The sequence below is a fragment of the Arachis hypogaea genome, chromosome 13, assembly GCF_003086295.3.
Source record: "Arachis hypogaea cultivar Tifrunner chromosome 13, arahy.Tifrunner.gnm2.J5K5, whole genome shotgun sequence".
Classification (NCBI taxonomy): domain Eukaryota; kingdom Viridiplantae; phylum Streptophyta; class Magnoliopsida; order Fabales; family Fabaceae; genus Arachis; species Arachis hypogaea.
Window position 1 is genome coordinate 78,836,000 of NC_092048.1, and position 15,195 is coordinate 78,851,194.

The window sequence follows — 15,195 nt, forward strand, 5'->3', positions numbered from 1 at the left end:
AATATTGAGCAAAATTTAGCCAAAAGGCTGCTGTAACATTTGCCACCAAGGCTTCATTAAAGAATAAGCTTTCTAAGCAAATGAAAGAAAGAAAAAGCTAAGAGGGATCAATCAAAAGCAAGGCATTATAGCAGCAACTCTAGTGAACCTTTGAGGAGACATTTCATATCAGATAGCTAAGAATAATTGAGCTACATTTTTCTACATAAAACTCCATGAACCAAGTTCAATTATCTGCTAAATAAGGACATGCATGCTTCTCTGTTTCATTTCATTTCTTCTTATGTTTAGTGCTTGCTTGGGAACAAGTCATCTTATGCTAGCGTTTCAAGCATTTTTCACTTGTTTCATTAGGTTTTATGCACTTTCTTGCATTATAAGTAAGTGATTTGGTGGATTTGCATGGTTATGTTAAATCAATCAACCATTATTTATTTGGCACAAAATCACATGGTTTAAGCTATAATTAGTTGGTTTTTTAATGATTTAGAAATTTTGTGAATTTGGTGATGCTTTGATTCGTTGTTTTGATTACTTGTAGGTGAAGAAATGATGAAAAAAAAAGGAAAAAGGAACCTTAGAACACACTTTAGACCTTAGGCCACACTTTGAAAAACGTGACCCAAGGCACAAAAGCGTCATGCATCAAAGGAGCAAAGGCCAACCAAGGCCATAGCGCTCAAAGATTGAGAGCTGCGCTCTTTAATTGAGTGCTAGAGAAGTAGAGCATCACCCAAAGCAAGGGTGCTACGTTGCCTTCACCAACTGAGCGCTACAAGAACCAAAGAAAGCAAGGGCGCTACGTTAACTTTGTTAACGTTTTCGTGGCCTCCTCATGAAGAAAGCATGGCGCAATATCAAGGAAAGGTGGAGCCAGGGTTCGAAATGGGGGCAAGACACTACACAACAAGGCCATGGGTAAAAGGAAACTAGCAAAAGGGCGAGCACCAAGGTTCGAACCATGCACAAAAGGCATGGAATAAGCGCTACTCTTAAAAAAGAAGTGAGCCAAAATGGCCTCACCAAGGCTCGAACAAGGGAGCCTTACCTTGCGCACAAAGGGCGCTACGTTGCAAGCATTCACTGAGCACTAGTGTGCAAGGAAAATTGGCCAAAATGAAATGGCCAAGGCTCGAAGAGGGAGGCTCTCTTCAAAGCACAGAGGGCGCTACGTTGCATAAGCAAACTGAGCGCTATACAGTTGAAGCTTGGCATAAGGAAATTGGTTCAAATTGGCTTCACCAGGGCTCGAAGTGAAGACCAATTCAAAAGCAAAGGAGTGCTGTGTTACCTTACCAAACGTAGCGCTATGAAGAGGCTTGGTTCGAAGCCTGGGAGAGGGCCATGGAGCGCTGCGTTGCCTTAGCTAACCGAGCGCTTCCCTGGGAGGTGGCCTGGGTTGAATTCTCAATTAAAAACTAATTTGGATCCAATTCTTCACCAAAATGAAAAAGCCCACTCCAAATTCTAAAATCAAAATTAGAAAGTGTATAAGTAGGACTTAGTTTGATTTAGAGAGGACCTTTTTTCATTTTTAGTTTTACCTTTTAGTTGAATTTTAGTTTTCATCTTTAGTTTTCATTTAAAATTTGGGTATTGGGATTGAGAGCTGAGTTTTCTTACTCATGGTTCTTGCTTTGGCAATTTCTACTTTCTGTTTTAAATTTTGGATTGAGAATGAAGAAGTTCTGTTTCAATTCTTGATCTGAAATCCATCTTTGTTCTTCTTCTGCATAATTCTAATTTCATTTGCTATTTTCGCTTTTCTTCTTCTGCAACTTTTGCTTTTCTATTTTGGATCTTGAATTGAGATTGAAGAGCTCCATTGATTGAAATTCTGAGAATCATCTTCCACTCTTCCTCTCAATTGATCTAAGGATTGGGTTTTAATCTTCTCTGCTGTTTTTAAATTTCATTTTCTTTTGATATTACTTTTCTGTTGATCAAGAGAGCAATTGAGATCTAGATCTACTTTCAAATCTCATTTCTCTTCTTCGATCTTCAATTTCTCTTTTAGATTTCACAATTGAGCTAAGTTTATTTTCTGTTTTGTTTTTCAAGCAATTTTTCTTTTCTATTTAGATTTTCTGCAACTTATTTCATCTTCTACTTCTCTTGTTGAATTCTGAATTCCAGCTCCCACATCCCTTTACTATTCAAGCAATTTACATTTCTTGCACTCTAAGCTTTAGCTATTTACATTTCTTGCAATCTAAGTTTCAGTCATTTACATTACTTGCACTTTAAGTTTTAGCTATTTTACTTTCTTGCACTTTAAGTTTCATGCAATTTACCCTTCTGCACTTTACTTTTCTGTCAATTTCCCCTCTCCCTTTTAATTTCATGCAATTTAGATTTTTCTATTCAAGTTTCACTCAACTCATCAACTGTTTGCTTAACTAAATTCATCACCTAACTAAAATTGCTAAATCCATCAATCCATGTGGGATCGATCTCACTCATGTGAGTAATTACTACTTGATGCGACCCGGTACACTTGTCGGTGAGTTTTGTGTTGGAATCGTTTTCCACACATCAATCTCTAATCCACGGATTTGACTTGACTCTCCTGAAAATAGAGCATTCAAATCCGTGAGATTAAAACCTTCATGGTAGAGGCTAGAACCAATTGGTAGCATTCTTGAGATACGGAAAGTCTAGACCTTGTCTGTGGTATTCTGAATAGGATCTGGGACGGGATGACTGTGACGAGCTTCAAACTCACGAATATTGGGCGCAGTGATAGTGTGCAAAATGATAGAGAGATCTGATGCCAGGGCATTTTGGCCAGTTTCACTGACCTTTTCTTTACTGTTTTTAAGGTAGTTTCATACATTTTCTTAGAACATAAGCTAGTTTTGGGTAGATATTCACTTACATCTTGATTCAAGCATACATTGTGCACTTTACATGATTTCATGAGAATTTTGCATGAATTATATGAAAAATTGGATGATGCATGACTCATGACTTGGACTAGAACTTTAATGCACTTTGTTGCTTGATTTCAGGACAAAGGAAGCAAAGAAGAACCACGTTAGCAGTCACGTTAGTCCCACTAACGTGACCTCTAACGTGGAATGGGTGCTAACTTGCAAAGTTAATGAGAAAGGTAATCGCCAATAACGCCCTCGAAGCCATCATAAGCCCACGTTAAGAGTCACGTTAACTAAGTTAACGTGAACTCTAACGTGGAAGAAGATAACAAGGCCAACGTTAGTAACACTCTCCTTTGTCACTAACGTTGGACCAAGCTCATAATTGGCCACGTTAGTTGCCACGTTAACTTAGTTAACGTGGACTCTAACGTTAAGAAGCAAAAGAGAAGCCAATGTTAGTGACATTCACCTTTGTCACTAACGTTGGCCAAGCCTCCATAAGCCACGTTAACTTAGTTAACGTGGAAGCTAACATGGAGAGAGCAATTGATAGCCAACGTTAGTGACACTTACCTTTGTCACTAACGTTGGGGTGAACCACCATGAGCAACGTTAACTCCCACGATAACTTAGTTAACGTGGAAGCTAACGTGGATAAAGAGATGATGAGCCAACATTAGTGACACTCACCTTTGTCACCAACGTTGGGGATGGCTAGCATTACTACGTTAGAAGCCATGTTAACCTAGTTAACGTGGACTCTAACGCAGGGACAAGGGGGGACTCTCCACGTTATTGGGAAAGGTAAGTCCCAATAACGTGTGCGAAGGACCAAGAGGCAACATTAGTGGTCACGTTAGTGCCACTAACGTTGAAGTTAACGTGATCATATTTGGGTTAGGAATGTTAGTGAAGAAGGTGATTGTCACTAAAATTCTCGAACCCACACTTTCACTTAACGTTGACACCACTAACGTCCTTAGTCAAAGTCCCTGCCTACTTCACCTTTTCTCTCTGCAAGCAAAGCTAAGCCCAATGAAAAGGATAACTGCTTCAAACTCAAGATTCAGAGGCTCATACCCCAGACTTGAAGAGCCAACTAGAAGATGAGAAGAGCAGTATATATAGGAGTAGCTTTGAATTAGTTAGAGAGTTGAAAACTTTAGGGAGCCTTTGGCATAGAACTACTCTCTGATTTTTACTTTCTCTGCACTTCTAGTTTTACTTTCATCATGTATTCTCCATCTTGGTTTTCATTTTCCAGAGTTATGAACCACTAAACCTCTTTCATTGGGTTAGGGAGCTTTATTATAATTTGATGGATCAATATTAGTTTTCATTCTCCTTCTTCTATCTTTTCTCTTGATTTTACTAGAAAGCTTTCGATCTTCATCCAATTGGGTAGTTATCTTGGAAAAGAAGCTATTCATACTTGGATCTCTTCTGAACCTTGAAAGAGGAATGAAGAGATCATGCTAGAAATGATTTCTCATGCTGGACCAAATTTGGGTTTGGATGGATATGTGACTATAATCCTACCAACACTTGATTTGGGAAATGCATGTGGTATAATCAATGACCATACTTCATCTCTTCTCATGAGCAATTAACCAAGGAATTGGCTATTGATCAAGATTTGAGAGATTGAATTACCAAGAAATTGGAATTCGATCACTTAAGATTGCCAAGGAGATCAATGAATACATTGATTGAGGAAGAGATGAAAATGAACTTGATCTGGAGAATGCAACATCTCCTGAGCCCAATGAACCCCCCATTTCTGATCCTACCCATTCTCTTTAATTTCTGCCATTTACTTTTATGAGCAATTACCCCATTCCCGTTTAAGATTCTGCAATTTACTTTCCGCCATTTAATTTTTAGCTCTTTATTTCTAGCATTTACTGTTTCTGCTATTTACTCTCCCGCCATTTAATTTTCTGCAAATCTCAAATCAAATTTTGGTTCGCTCAACTAGAACATTCCTTTAATTAAAGTTGCTTGATCAATCAATCTCTGTGGGATTCGACCTCACTCTATTGTGAGTTTTTACTTGATGACAAATTCGGTACACTTGCCGAAGAAAACTTGTTGAGAGACAAGTTTTGTGCGTATCAAGTTTATGGCGCCGTTGCTGGGGATTGATTTTGAATCAACAATGATTAAATTGGAGGATAACTAGATTGAGCTTTTTTCTTTTGTTTGATTTAAATTTCTGTTGAGTTAATTTGCTTTCAGTTTTAGTTAATTTCTTCCCTTCCCCCTACCTTTTCGTTTATTTTTTTTAGTTATTTACAATTCAGTTCACTAACCCACTAACTGTTTGATATATTGCATCACTCACACTAACAGTAATTCTAACAGAATACTTTCTGGATCTATTTCCTTGCTTGTACCTTGTTGGTTGTATGACAGGGAGGAGAAGCGGGGCTTCAACTTCCTTTGATTCTGAACCTAAGAGGACCTTCCTTAGATTAAGGAGGGAAGCAAGAGGAAAAAGAGTAGTGGGTGCTGAGGAAGAGGAAGAGTACTTTGAACTAGACATGGAGGAGAATATGGAGAACATTCATGAAGAAGAGGCTCACAACCATGGCAGAGAAGGTCTAGCAAATCATGCTGGGCAAGAGAGAAGAGTTCTAGGCTCCTACATCAACCAAACACAGGAAACTGTGGGAGTAGCATTCAAAGGCCAACCATACATGCCAACAACTTTGAACTAAAACCACAGCTCATCACCCTTGTTCAGAACAACTGTTCATTCGGAGGAAGCGTCCAAGAAGACCCCAATCAACATCTAACCACCTTCCTGAGGATATGCGATACTGTGAAGTCTAATGGTGTTCATCCTGACACCTATAGACTACTTTTGTTCCCTTTCTCACTCAAGGATAAGGCATCTAAATGGCTAGAATCCTTCCCTAAGGAGAGTTTGACAACCTGGAAAGATGTGGTGAACAAATTTTTAGCCAGATTCTATCCCCCTCAAAGAATCAACAGGCTGAGAGCTGAAGTTCAAACTTTCAGGCAGTAGGATGGTGAGACTCTATATGAAGCATGGGAGAGGTTTAAGGACCTAACAAGGAGGTGTCCACCAGATATGTTCAATGAATGGGTGCAGCTACACATTTTCTATGAAGGCCTTTCTTATAAATCAAAGAAAGTAGTAGACCACTCATCCGGGGGATCACTGAACAAGAAGAAGACCATTGAGGAGGCCATAGATGTCATTGAAATTGTAGCAGAGAATGACTACTTCTATGCCTCCGAAAGAGGGAACACTAGAGGAGTGATGGAGCTAAACAATGTAGATGCTCTGCTGGCTCAAAACAAGCTCATTACCAAGCAATTAGCTGACCTCACCAAGAAGATGGAGAGGAACCAAGTAGCTGCAATCACCACCTCATCAACAACCCAAGAGGGAGTGAATGCAGAGGCAAAGAGTGAACAGGAGCAAGCCAACTACATTGGGAATTCACCTAGACAAAATCATGACCCATACTTCAAGACCTACAACCCTGGTTGGAGGAATCACCCAAACTTTGGGTGGGGGAATCAACAAGATCAAAGCCAAGATCAGAGACGTCACAACCCCAACAACAATGTAGCTCACCAACAATTCACACAGAGAACATATCAACACCACCATAACAACCCCTCTCCACATCCATATCAAAACCAAAATAACACTCCTCATCCTTCTACCTCCAATCCCAACCTACCATCATCTGATGACAGACTCTCAAGGATTGAGAACCCGCTTGAAGGCATATGCAAAGAGATTCAAGACAACAAGGTGTTCAAGGAGGAAGTGCGAGCAAATTTTAAGAACCAGGGAAACACCATCAAGAGGTTGGAATCTCAAGTGGGGTATCTCTCTGAGCAGATTCCTAAACCTACAGATGGATTCCCAAGTGATACAGAGAAAAATCCGAGAGGTGAAACAAAGAAAGTAAGATGGGAAGATTGCAAGATGGTCACTATAAGTGGTAAGGAGACTGAGGACAAGCCAAACAAGCCGTCAGAACAACCTGGAGATACCTCAGCAGAGAAGAAGGAAAAAGATCACCAAGAACCAAAAATCTCACAACAGGAGCTGCTGAGACTCTATGCACCCTTTCCCCAACTACTCAATGGTGCTGTGGAGAAGAGAATATACTCAAGATTTCTTGACTTGTTTGCATCTCTGCATGTAAACATACCATTCATCAAGACCATCCAACAAATGCCTGCATACATCAAGTATATGAAGGAACTGCTTCCCAGGAAAAGCTCACTCAAGGGAGGCCAAACTATAGTGATGAACAAGGAGTGCAGCGCCCTCATTCAACCAGAGTTGCCTACAAAAAGAAAGGACCCAGGGAGTTTCTACATCCCTTGTGCCATCGGAGAAACCATGTTTGATAAGGGACTCTGCGATTTGGGAGCAAGCATCAACTTAATGCCCTTATCCCTTATGAAGAGGCTGCAGATCAATGAGATAATGCCCACAGATGTAGTCATCAAACTGGCTGATAAAACTCAAAAACAAGCAATAGAAGTGGTGGAAAATGTGTTGGTAAAGGTTGGGAAATACTTCCTCCCAACAGACTTTGTCATATTGGACATGGAAGAGAGTCACACTCACCCAATCATATTGGGAAGACCATTCCTAGCTACAGCCAGAGCACTCATAGATGTAGAGCGAGGGGAGCTAATCTTGAGGATCCATGATGAACAACTCAGCTTTAATGTCTTCAAACTCTCACAAGAAATAGATCAAGAGAAAAAGAACCAAGGAAGAATCACAGTGAGATACTGAAGGAAGAAACAAGTACTGAAGCACAACCAGCACATCTGGGAACTCCCTTGATTGATGAACAAGGCAAACAGCAATTGCCACAGCTCAAAGAAAATCAGGAGGAACCCAAACCACCAGAATCATATGAGACCAGTAACCACATTTCCTTAGAGGAGGAGGTCACAAAGAGTAAGACAACATCACAAGGAACGAAGAAGAAGGTACCAAGGAGGTGGAAGAACAAGAAGATCCCTACCGAGGACTTCTCTCCAGGGGATAAAGTGATCTCAGCTTACTTCCTAGATATCCCCCCTGATCTCCCCACTGTACCATCTCAGTTACCTAAGGTCTTCACTATCAATAGAGTTCTCTCCTTGGAACATGTAGAGATCATTGATACAACCACTGGATATAGGCCTACTGCCAGAGGAAAAGACTTGAAGCATTATCAATGATGCACGAAATTGTGATCACATTAATGTAGTACTCTTTGTTATTGTATGGAATCATTATTATGGCTCTTTACTATGTGTGGACACAACTCCGTTCAACTAACCAGCAAGTGTACTGGGTCGTCCAAGTAATAAACCTTACGTGAGTAAGGGTCGATCCCATAGAGATTGTTGGCTTGAAGCAAGCTATGGTCACCTTGCAAATCTCAGTCAGGCGGATTTAAACATGATACTTTATTAGATTAAAATAAACAATAAAAGGGATAGAGATACTTATGTAGATTCATTGGCAGGAATTTCAGATAAGCGAATGGAGATGCTTTTCGTTCCTCTGAACCTCTGCTTTCCTGCTATCTTCATCCAATCAGTCTTACTCCATTCCATGGCTGACTTTATGTGATACATCACCACTGTCAATGGCTACTTTCGGTCATCTCTCGGGAAAATGATCCAATGCCCTGTCACGGCACGGCTAATCGTCTGGAGGCATCACCTTTGTCAATGGCTTCATCTTATCCTCTCAGTGAATAATCTGCTCACGCACCCTGTCACGGCACGGCTATTCATCTGTCGGTTCTCGATCATGCTGGAATAGGATTTACTATCCTTTTGCGTCTGTCACTAACGCCCTACAATCGCGAGTTCGGAGCTCGTCACAGTCATTCAATCATTGAATCCTACTCGGAATACCACAGACAAGGTTTAGACCTTCCGGATTCTCTTGAATGCCGCCATCATTCTAGCTTACGCCACGAAGATTCTGGTTAGGAGATCTAAGAGATACTCATTCTAGCTTAATTCATGTAGAACAGAAGTGTTTGTCAGGCACGCGTTCATAAGGGAGAAGGATGATGAGCGTCACACATAATCATCACCTTCATCACGTTCTTGGGTGCGAATGGATATCTTAGAAGCGAAATAAGATGAATTGAATAGAAAACAGTAGTACTTTGCATTAATCTTTGAGGAACAGCAGAGCTCCACACCTTAATCTATGGAGTGTAGAAACTCTACCGTATGAAAATACATAAGTGAAGGTCCAGGCATGGCCGTGTGGCCAGCCCCTATGGTCTAAGAACAATGCATTCCAAGATGCCTAATACAATAGTAAAAGGTCCTATTTATAATAAACTAGTCACTAGGGTTTACATGAGTAAGTAATTGATGCATAAATCCACTTCCGGGGCCCACTTGGTGTGTGTTTAGGCTGAGCTTAAGTGTAGCACGTGTAGAGGCCATTTGTGGAGTTGAACGACAGTTTCTGTGCCAGTTTGGGCGTTCAACTCTGGTTTTGGATCCTTGTCTGGCGCTGGACGCCAGATTTGGGCAGAAGGCTGGCGTTGAACGCCAGTTTACGTCGTCAATTCTTAGCCAAAGTATGGACTATTATATATTTCTGGAAAGCCCTGGATGTCTACTTTGCAACGCAATTGGAAGCGCGCCATTTCAAGTTCTGTAGCTCCAGAAAATCCACTTTGAGTGCAGGGAGGTCAGAATCCAACAGCATCAGCAGTCCTTTTTCAACCTCTGAATCTGATTTCTGCTCAAGTCCCTCAATTTCAGCCAGAAAATACCTGAAATCACAGAAAAACACACAAACTCATAGTAAAGTCCAGAAATGTGAATTTAACATAAAAACTAATGAAAACATCCCTAAAAGTAACTAGATCCTACTAAAAACATACTAAAAATAATGCCAAAAAGCGTATAAATTATCCGCTCATCACAACACCAAACTTAAATTGTTGCTTGTCCCCAAGCAACTGAAAATCAAATAGGATAAAAATAAGAGAATATACTATAAATTCCAAACTATCGATGAAACAGAGCTTCAATCATATGAGCGGGACTTATAGCTTTTTGCCTCTTGAATAGTTTTGGCATCTCACTTTATCTATTGAGGTTCAGAATGATTGGCATCTATAGGAACTTCAGATTTCGAATAGTGTTATTGACTCTCTTAGTTTAGTATGATGATTCTTGAACACAGCTTCTTTATGAGTCTTGGCCGTGGCCCTAAGCACTTTGTTTTCCAGTATTACCACCGGATACATAAATGCCACAGACACATAATTGGGTGAACCCTTTCAGATTGTGACTCAGCTTTGCTAAAGTCCCCAATTAGAGGTGTCCAGGGTTCTTAAGCACACTCTTTTCTTTTTTTTTTTTTGCTTTGGACCTTGACTTTAACCGCTCAGTCTCAAGTTTTCACTTGACACCTACACGCCACAAGCACATGGTTAGGGACAGCTTGGTTTAGCCGCTTAGACCAGGATTTTATTCCTTTAGGCCCTCCTATCCACTGATGCTCAAAGCCTTGGGATCCTTTTTATTTCCCTTGCCTTTTGGTTTTAAGGGTTATTGGCTTTTTTTGCTTGCTTTTTCTTTTTCTTTCTATCTTTTTTTTTTTCGCCTATTTTTTTATATTATATTTTTTTTCTGCAAGCTTTGTTTTTTTTTTTTTTTTTTTGCTGCTTTTTCTTGCTTCAAGAATCATTTTTATGATTTTTCAGATTATCAAATAACATGTGTCCTAGTCATCATTCTTTCAAGAGCCAACATATTTAACATTCTTAAACAACAACTTCAAAAGACATATGCACTGTTCAAGCATACATTCAGAAAACAAGAAGCATTGTCACCACATCAATATAATTAAACTAAGTTCAAGGATAAATTCGAAACTCATGTACTTCTTGTTCTTTTGAATTAAAACAGTTTTTATTTAAGAGAGGTGATGGATTCATAGGACATTTATAACTTTAAGACAAAGTTACTAACTACTAATGATCATGTAATGAAGACACAAACATAGATAAGCACATAACATAGAAAATGAAAAACAGAAGAAATAAGAACAAGGAATGAATCCACCTTAGTGATGTCCTTGAGCTCTTCTATATCTCTTCCTTGTCTTTGCTGCTCCTCCTTCATTGCTTTTAGATCTTCTCTGATTTCATGAAGGATGATGGAGTGCTCTTGATGTTCCACCCTTAGTTGCTTCCAATAATTGTGTGGAAGAAAATGTATCCCCTGAGGTATCTCAGGGATCTCTTGATTTGCAGTCAAATGTTCTACCACTGAGCTATAGACCCTTGATGGAAGCTTTTGTCTTCCCTTTCCTCTTTCTAGAGGTTTCTCTGGCCTTAGGTGCCATCAATGGTTATGGAAAAAACAAAAAAGCTATGCTTTTACCACACCAAACTTAGAATGTTGCTCGCCCTCGAGCAAAAGAAGAAAGAATAGAAGAATAAGAAGAAGATATGGAGGAGATGGATGGGAGTGTGTATTCGGCCATATGGGTGGGATTGGGTGGGAGAGAGATGTTGATGAATTTTGAAGGTAGTGGGTGTATGGATGTGAGTGGTAAATGGAAAACAGAAGGGATGATCATGAATGGAAAGAGAGATGATGAGGTAGGTGGGGATCCTGTGGGGTCCACAGATCCTGAGGTGTCAAGGCATTTACATCCCTGCACCAATTTAGGCATGTAAAATGCCCTTGCACACAACCCTGGGCGTTCAGCGCCAGGTTAGTGCCCTTTTTGGGCGTTCAACGCCCCTTTGCTGCCATTTCTGGCGTTGAACGCCAGAACCATGCTTGTTCTGGGCGTTCAGCGCCAGGATGCTCCCATTCTGGGCGTTCAGCGCCAGAACTATGCTCTGTTCTGGCGTTTGAACGCCAGATAGATGCTCCTCCAGGGTGTGATTTTTCTTCTGCTGTTTTTGATTCCGTTTTTGATTTTTCTATTTATTTTGTGACTTCACATGATCATGAACCTAAGAAAACATGAAAAATAAGAATTAGATAAACATTGGGTTGCCTCCCAACAAGCGCTTCTTTAATGTCAATAGCTTGACAGTGGGCTCTCATGGAGCCTCACAGATGTGCAGAGCTTTGTTGAGACTCTCCAACACCAAACTTAGAGTTTGGATATGGGAGTTCAACACCAAACTTAGAGTTTGGTTGTGGCCTCCCAACACCAAACTTAGAGTTTGACTGTGGGGGCTCTGGTTGACTCTACTTGGAGAGAAGCTTTTCCTGCTTCCTCCCCATGGTTGCAGAGGGAGATCCTTGAGTTTTGAATACAAGGGAGTTCTCATTCCATTGAAGGAATATTTCACCTCTGTCAACATCAATCACAGCTCTTGCTGTGGCGAGGAAAGGTCTTCCCAGGATGATGGATTCATCCTCTTCCTTTCCAGTATCCAGGACTATGAAATCAGTAGGTATGTAAAGGCCCTCAACCTTTACTAATACATCTTCTACTTGTCCATAAGCCTGTTTTCTTGAGCTGTCTGCCATCTCTAGTGAGATTTTAGCAGCTTGCACCCCATAGATTCCCAGTTTCTCTATTACAGAGAGGGGCATGAGGTTTATACCTGAACCAAGGTCACACAGAGCTTTAAAGATCATGGTGCCTATGGTACAAGGTAATATGAACTTTCCAGGATCCTGTCTCTTCTGAGACAATGTCAGTTGATCCAGATCACTTAGTTCATTGATGAACAAGGGAGGTTCAACTTCCCAAGCATCAATGCCAAACAATTTGGCATTCAGCTTCATGATTGCACCAAGAAACTTGGCAGTTTGCTCTCCAGTGACATCCTCATTCTCTTCAGAAGAGGAATACTCATCAGAGCTCATGAAGGGCATAAGGAGGTTCAATGGAAGCTCTATGGTCTCTAGATGAGCCTCAGAGTCCCTTGGTTCCCCAGAGGGAAGCTCCTTATTGATCACTGGACGTCCCAGGAGGTCTTCCTCCTTGGGATTCACGTCCTCTCCTCTCCTCATAGGTTCGGCCATGGCGCTTATGTCAATGGCCTTGCACTCTCCTTTTGGATTCTCTTCTGTATTGCTTGGGAGAGTACTAGGAGGGATTTCAGTGATCCTTTTACTCAGCTGGCCCACTTGTGCTTCCAGATTTCTAATGGAAGACCTTGTTTCATTCATGAAACTTACAGTGGCCTTAGATAGATCAGAGACTAGATTTGCTAAATTAGAAGCATTTTGTTCAGAGTTCTCTGTCTGTTGCTGAGTTGATGATGGAAAAGGTTTGCTATTGCTAAACCTGTTTCTTCCACCATTATTAAAGCCTTGTTGAGGCTTTTGATCCTTCCATGAGAAATTTGGATGATTTCTCCATGTTAAGTTATAGGTGTTTCCATAAGGTTCACCTAAGTAATTTACCTCTGCTATTGCAGGGTTCTCAGGATCATAGGCTTCTTCTTCAGAAGATGCCTCTTGAGTACTGTTGGATGCAGCTTGCATTCCATGCAGACTCTGAGAAATCATATTGACTTGCTGAGTCAATATTTTATTCTGAGCCAATATGGCATTCAGAGTATCAACCTCAAGAACTCCCTTCTTTATAGGCGTCCCATTATTCACAGGATTCCTTTCAGAAGTGTACATGAACTGGTTATTAGCAACCATGTCAATGAGTTCTTGAGCTTCTGCAGGCGTTTTCTTTAGGTGAATGGATCCACCTGCAGAAGTGTCCAGTGACATCTTTCATAGCTCAGATAAACCATCATAGAATATATCCAGGATGGTCCATTCTGAAAGCATGTCAGAAGGACACTTTTTGGTCAACTGTTTGTATCTTTCCCAAGCTTCATAGAGAGATTCACCTTCTTTCTGTCTGAAGGTTTGAACATCAGCTCTAAGCTTGCTCAGCTTTTGAGGAGGAAAGTACTTGGCTAAGAAAGCCGTGACCAGCTTATCCCAAGAGTTCAGGCTGTCTTTGGGTTGAGAATCCAACCATAATCTAGCTCTGTCTCTTACAGCAAAAGGGAAAAGCATGAGCCTGTAGACTTCGGGATTTACTCCATTAGTCTTAACAGTATCACATATCTGCAAGAATTCAGTTAAGAACTGAAAAGGATCTTCAGATGGAAGTCCATGAAACTTGCAGTTCTGCTGCATCAGAGAAACTAATTGAGGTTTCAGCTCAAAGTTGTTTGCTCTAATGGCAGAATTGGAGATGCTTCTTCCATGTAAATTGGAATTAGGTGCAGTAAAGTCACCAAGCATCCTCCTTGCATTATTATTATTTTCGGCTGCCATCTCCTCTGCCTGTTCGAAAATTTCTGAAAGGTTATCTCTGGATTGTTGTATTTTAGCTTCTCTTAATTTTCTCTTCAGAGTCCTTTCAGGTTCTGGATCTGCTTCCACAAGAATGTTCTTATCCTTGCTCCTGCTCATATGACAAGGAAGAATGGCCAGAAAAATGATAATAATAATGGAAATCCTTTATACCACAGTATAGGGATCCCTTTGTAAGTAGAAGAAGAGGGGGAGATAAAGGATGTGATGTAAAGGAAGAAACACAACTGTGAGGATTGGAATGTGAGACGAGATGTTAGGATATGAATGAATAAATAGAATGAGATGGGGGAGGAATAATTTTCGAAAATTATTTTGAAAAAGAGTTAGTGATTTTTGAAAATTGGTTTTTGAAAATTAGTTAGTATTTTTCGAAAATTTTTGAATTCAAAATTAAAAAATAAAAATAATTAGTTAGTTAAAAAGAAATTTTTGAAAAAGAGGGAGGTATTTTCGAAAATTAGAAAGAGAGAATTAGTTAGGTGGTTTTGAAAAAGTTAAGAAACAAACAAAAAGGTTAGTTAGTTAGTTGAAACAAATTTTGAAAAGATAGGAAGTTAGGAGTTTAGAAAAGATATTTTGAAAAGATATTTTTGAAAAAGATAAGATAAGAAGATATTTTTGAAAAGATATGATTGAAATTAGTTTTGAAAAAGATTTGATTTTTTAAAATCTCAATTAATGACTTGATTCATAAGAAATCACAAGATATGATTCTAGAACTTAAAGTTTGAATCTTTCTTAACAAGCAAGTAACAAACTTCAAATTTTTGAATCAAAACATTAATTGATTATGTTATTTTCGAAAATTTGGTATAAAAATAAGAAAAAGATTTTTGAAAAATATTTTTGGAATTTTCGAAAATAACTAAGAATTTTGAAAAAGATTTGATTTTTGAAAAAGATTTTGAAAAAGATAAGATTTTCAAATTGAAAATTTGATTTGGCTCATGAGAAACAACTTGATTTTTAAAAATTT

General features: G+C 39.7%; 2 non-coding genes across 2 annotated transcripts; one reads left to right on the forward strand and one right to left on the reverse strand.

Moving 5' to 3' along the window:
• Positions 1 to 5,874: 5,874 nt before the first annotated feature.
• On the reverse strand, positions 5,875 to 5,981 carry LOC112738681 (small nucleolar RNA R71). Its single transcript, XR_003169627.1, has one exon. It is a non-coding gene; the product is annotated as a small nucleolar RNA R71 (small nucleolar RNA).
• A 7,692-nt stretch (positions 5,982 to 13,673) lies between these two features.
• On the forward strand, positions 13,674 to 13,781 carry LOC112739527 (small nucleolar RNA R71). Its single transcript, XR_003170461.1, has one exon. It is a non-coding gene; the product is annotated as a small nucleolar RNA R71 (small nucleolar RNA).
• The last annotated feature ends 1,414 nt before the right edge of the window (positions 13,782 to 15,195 follow it).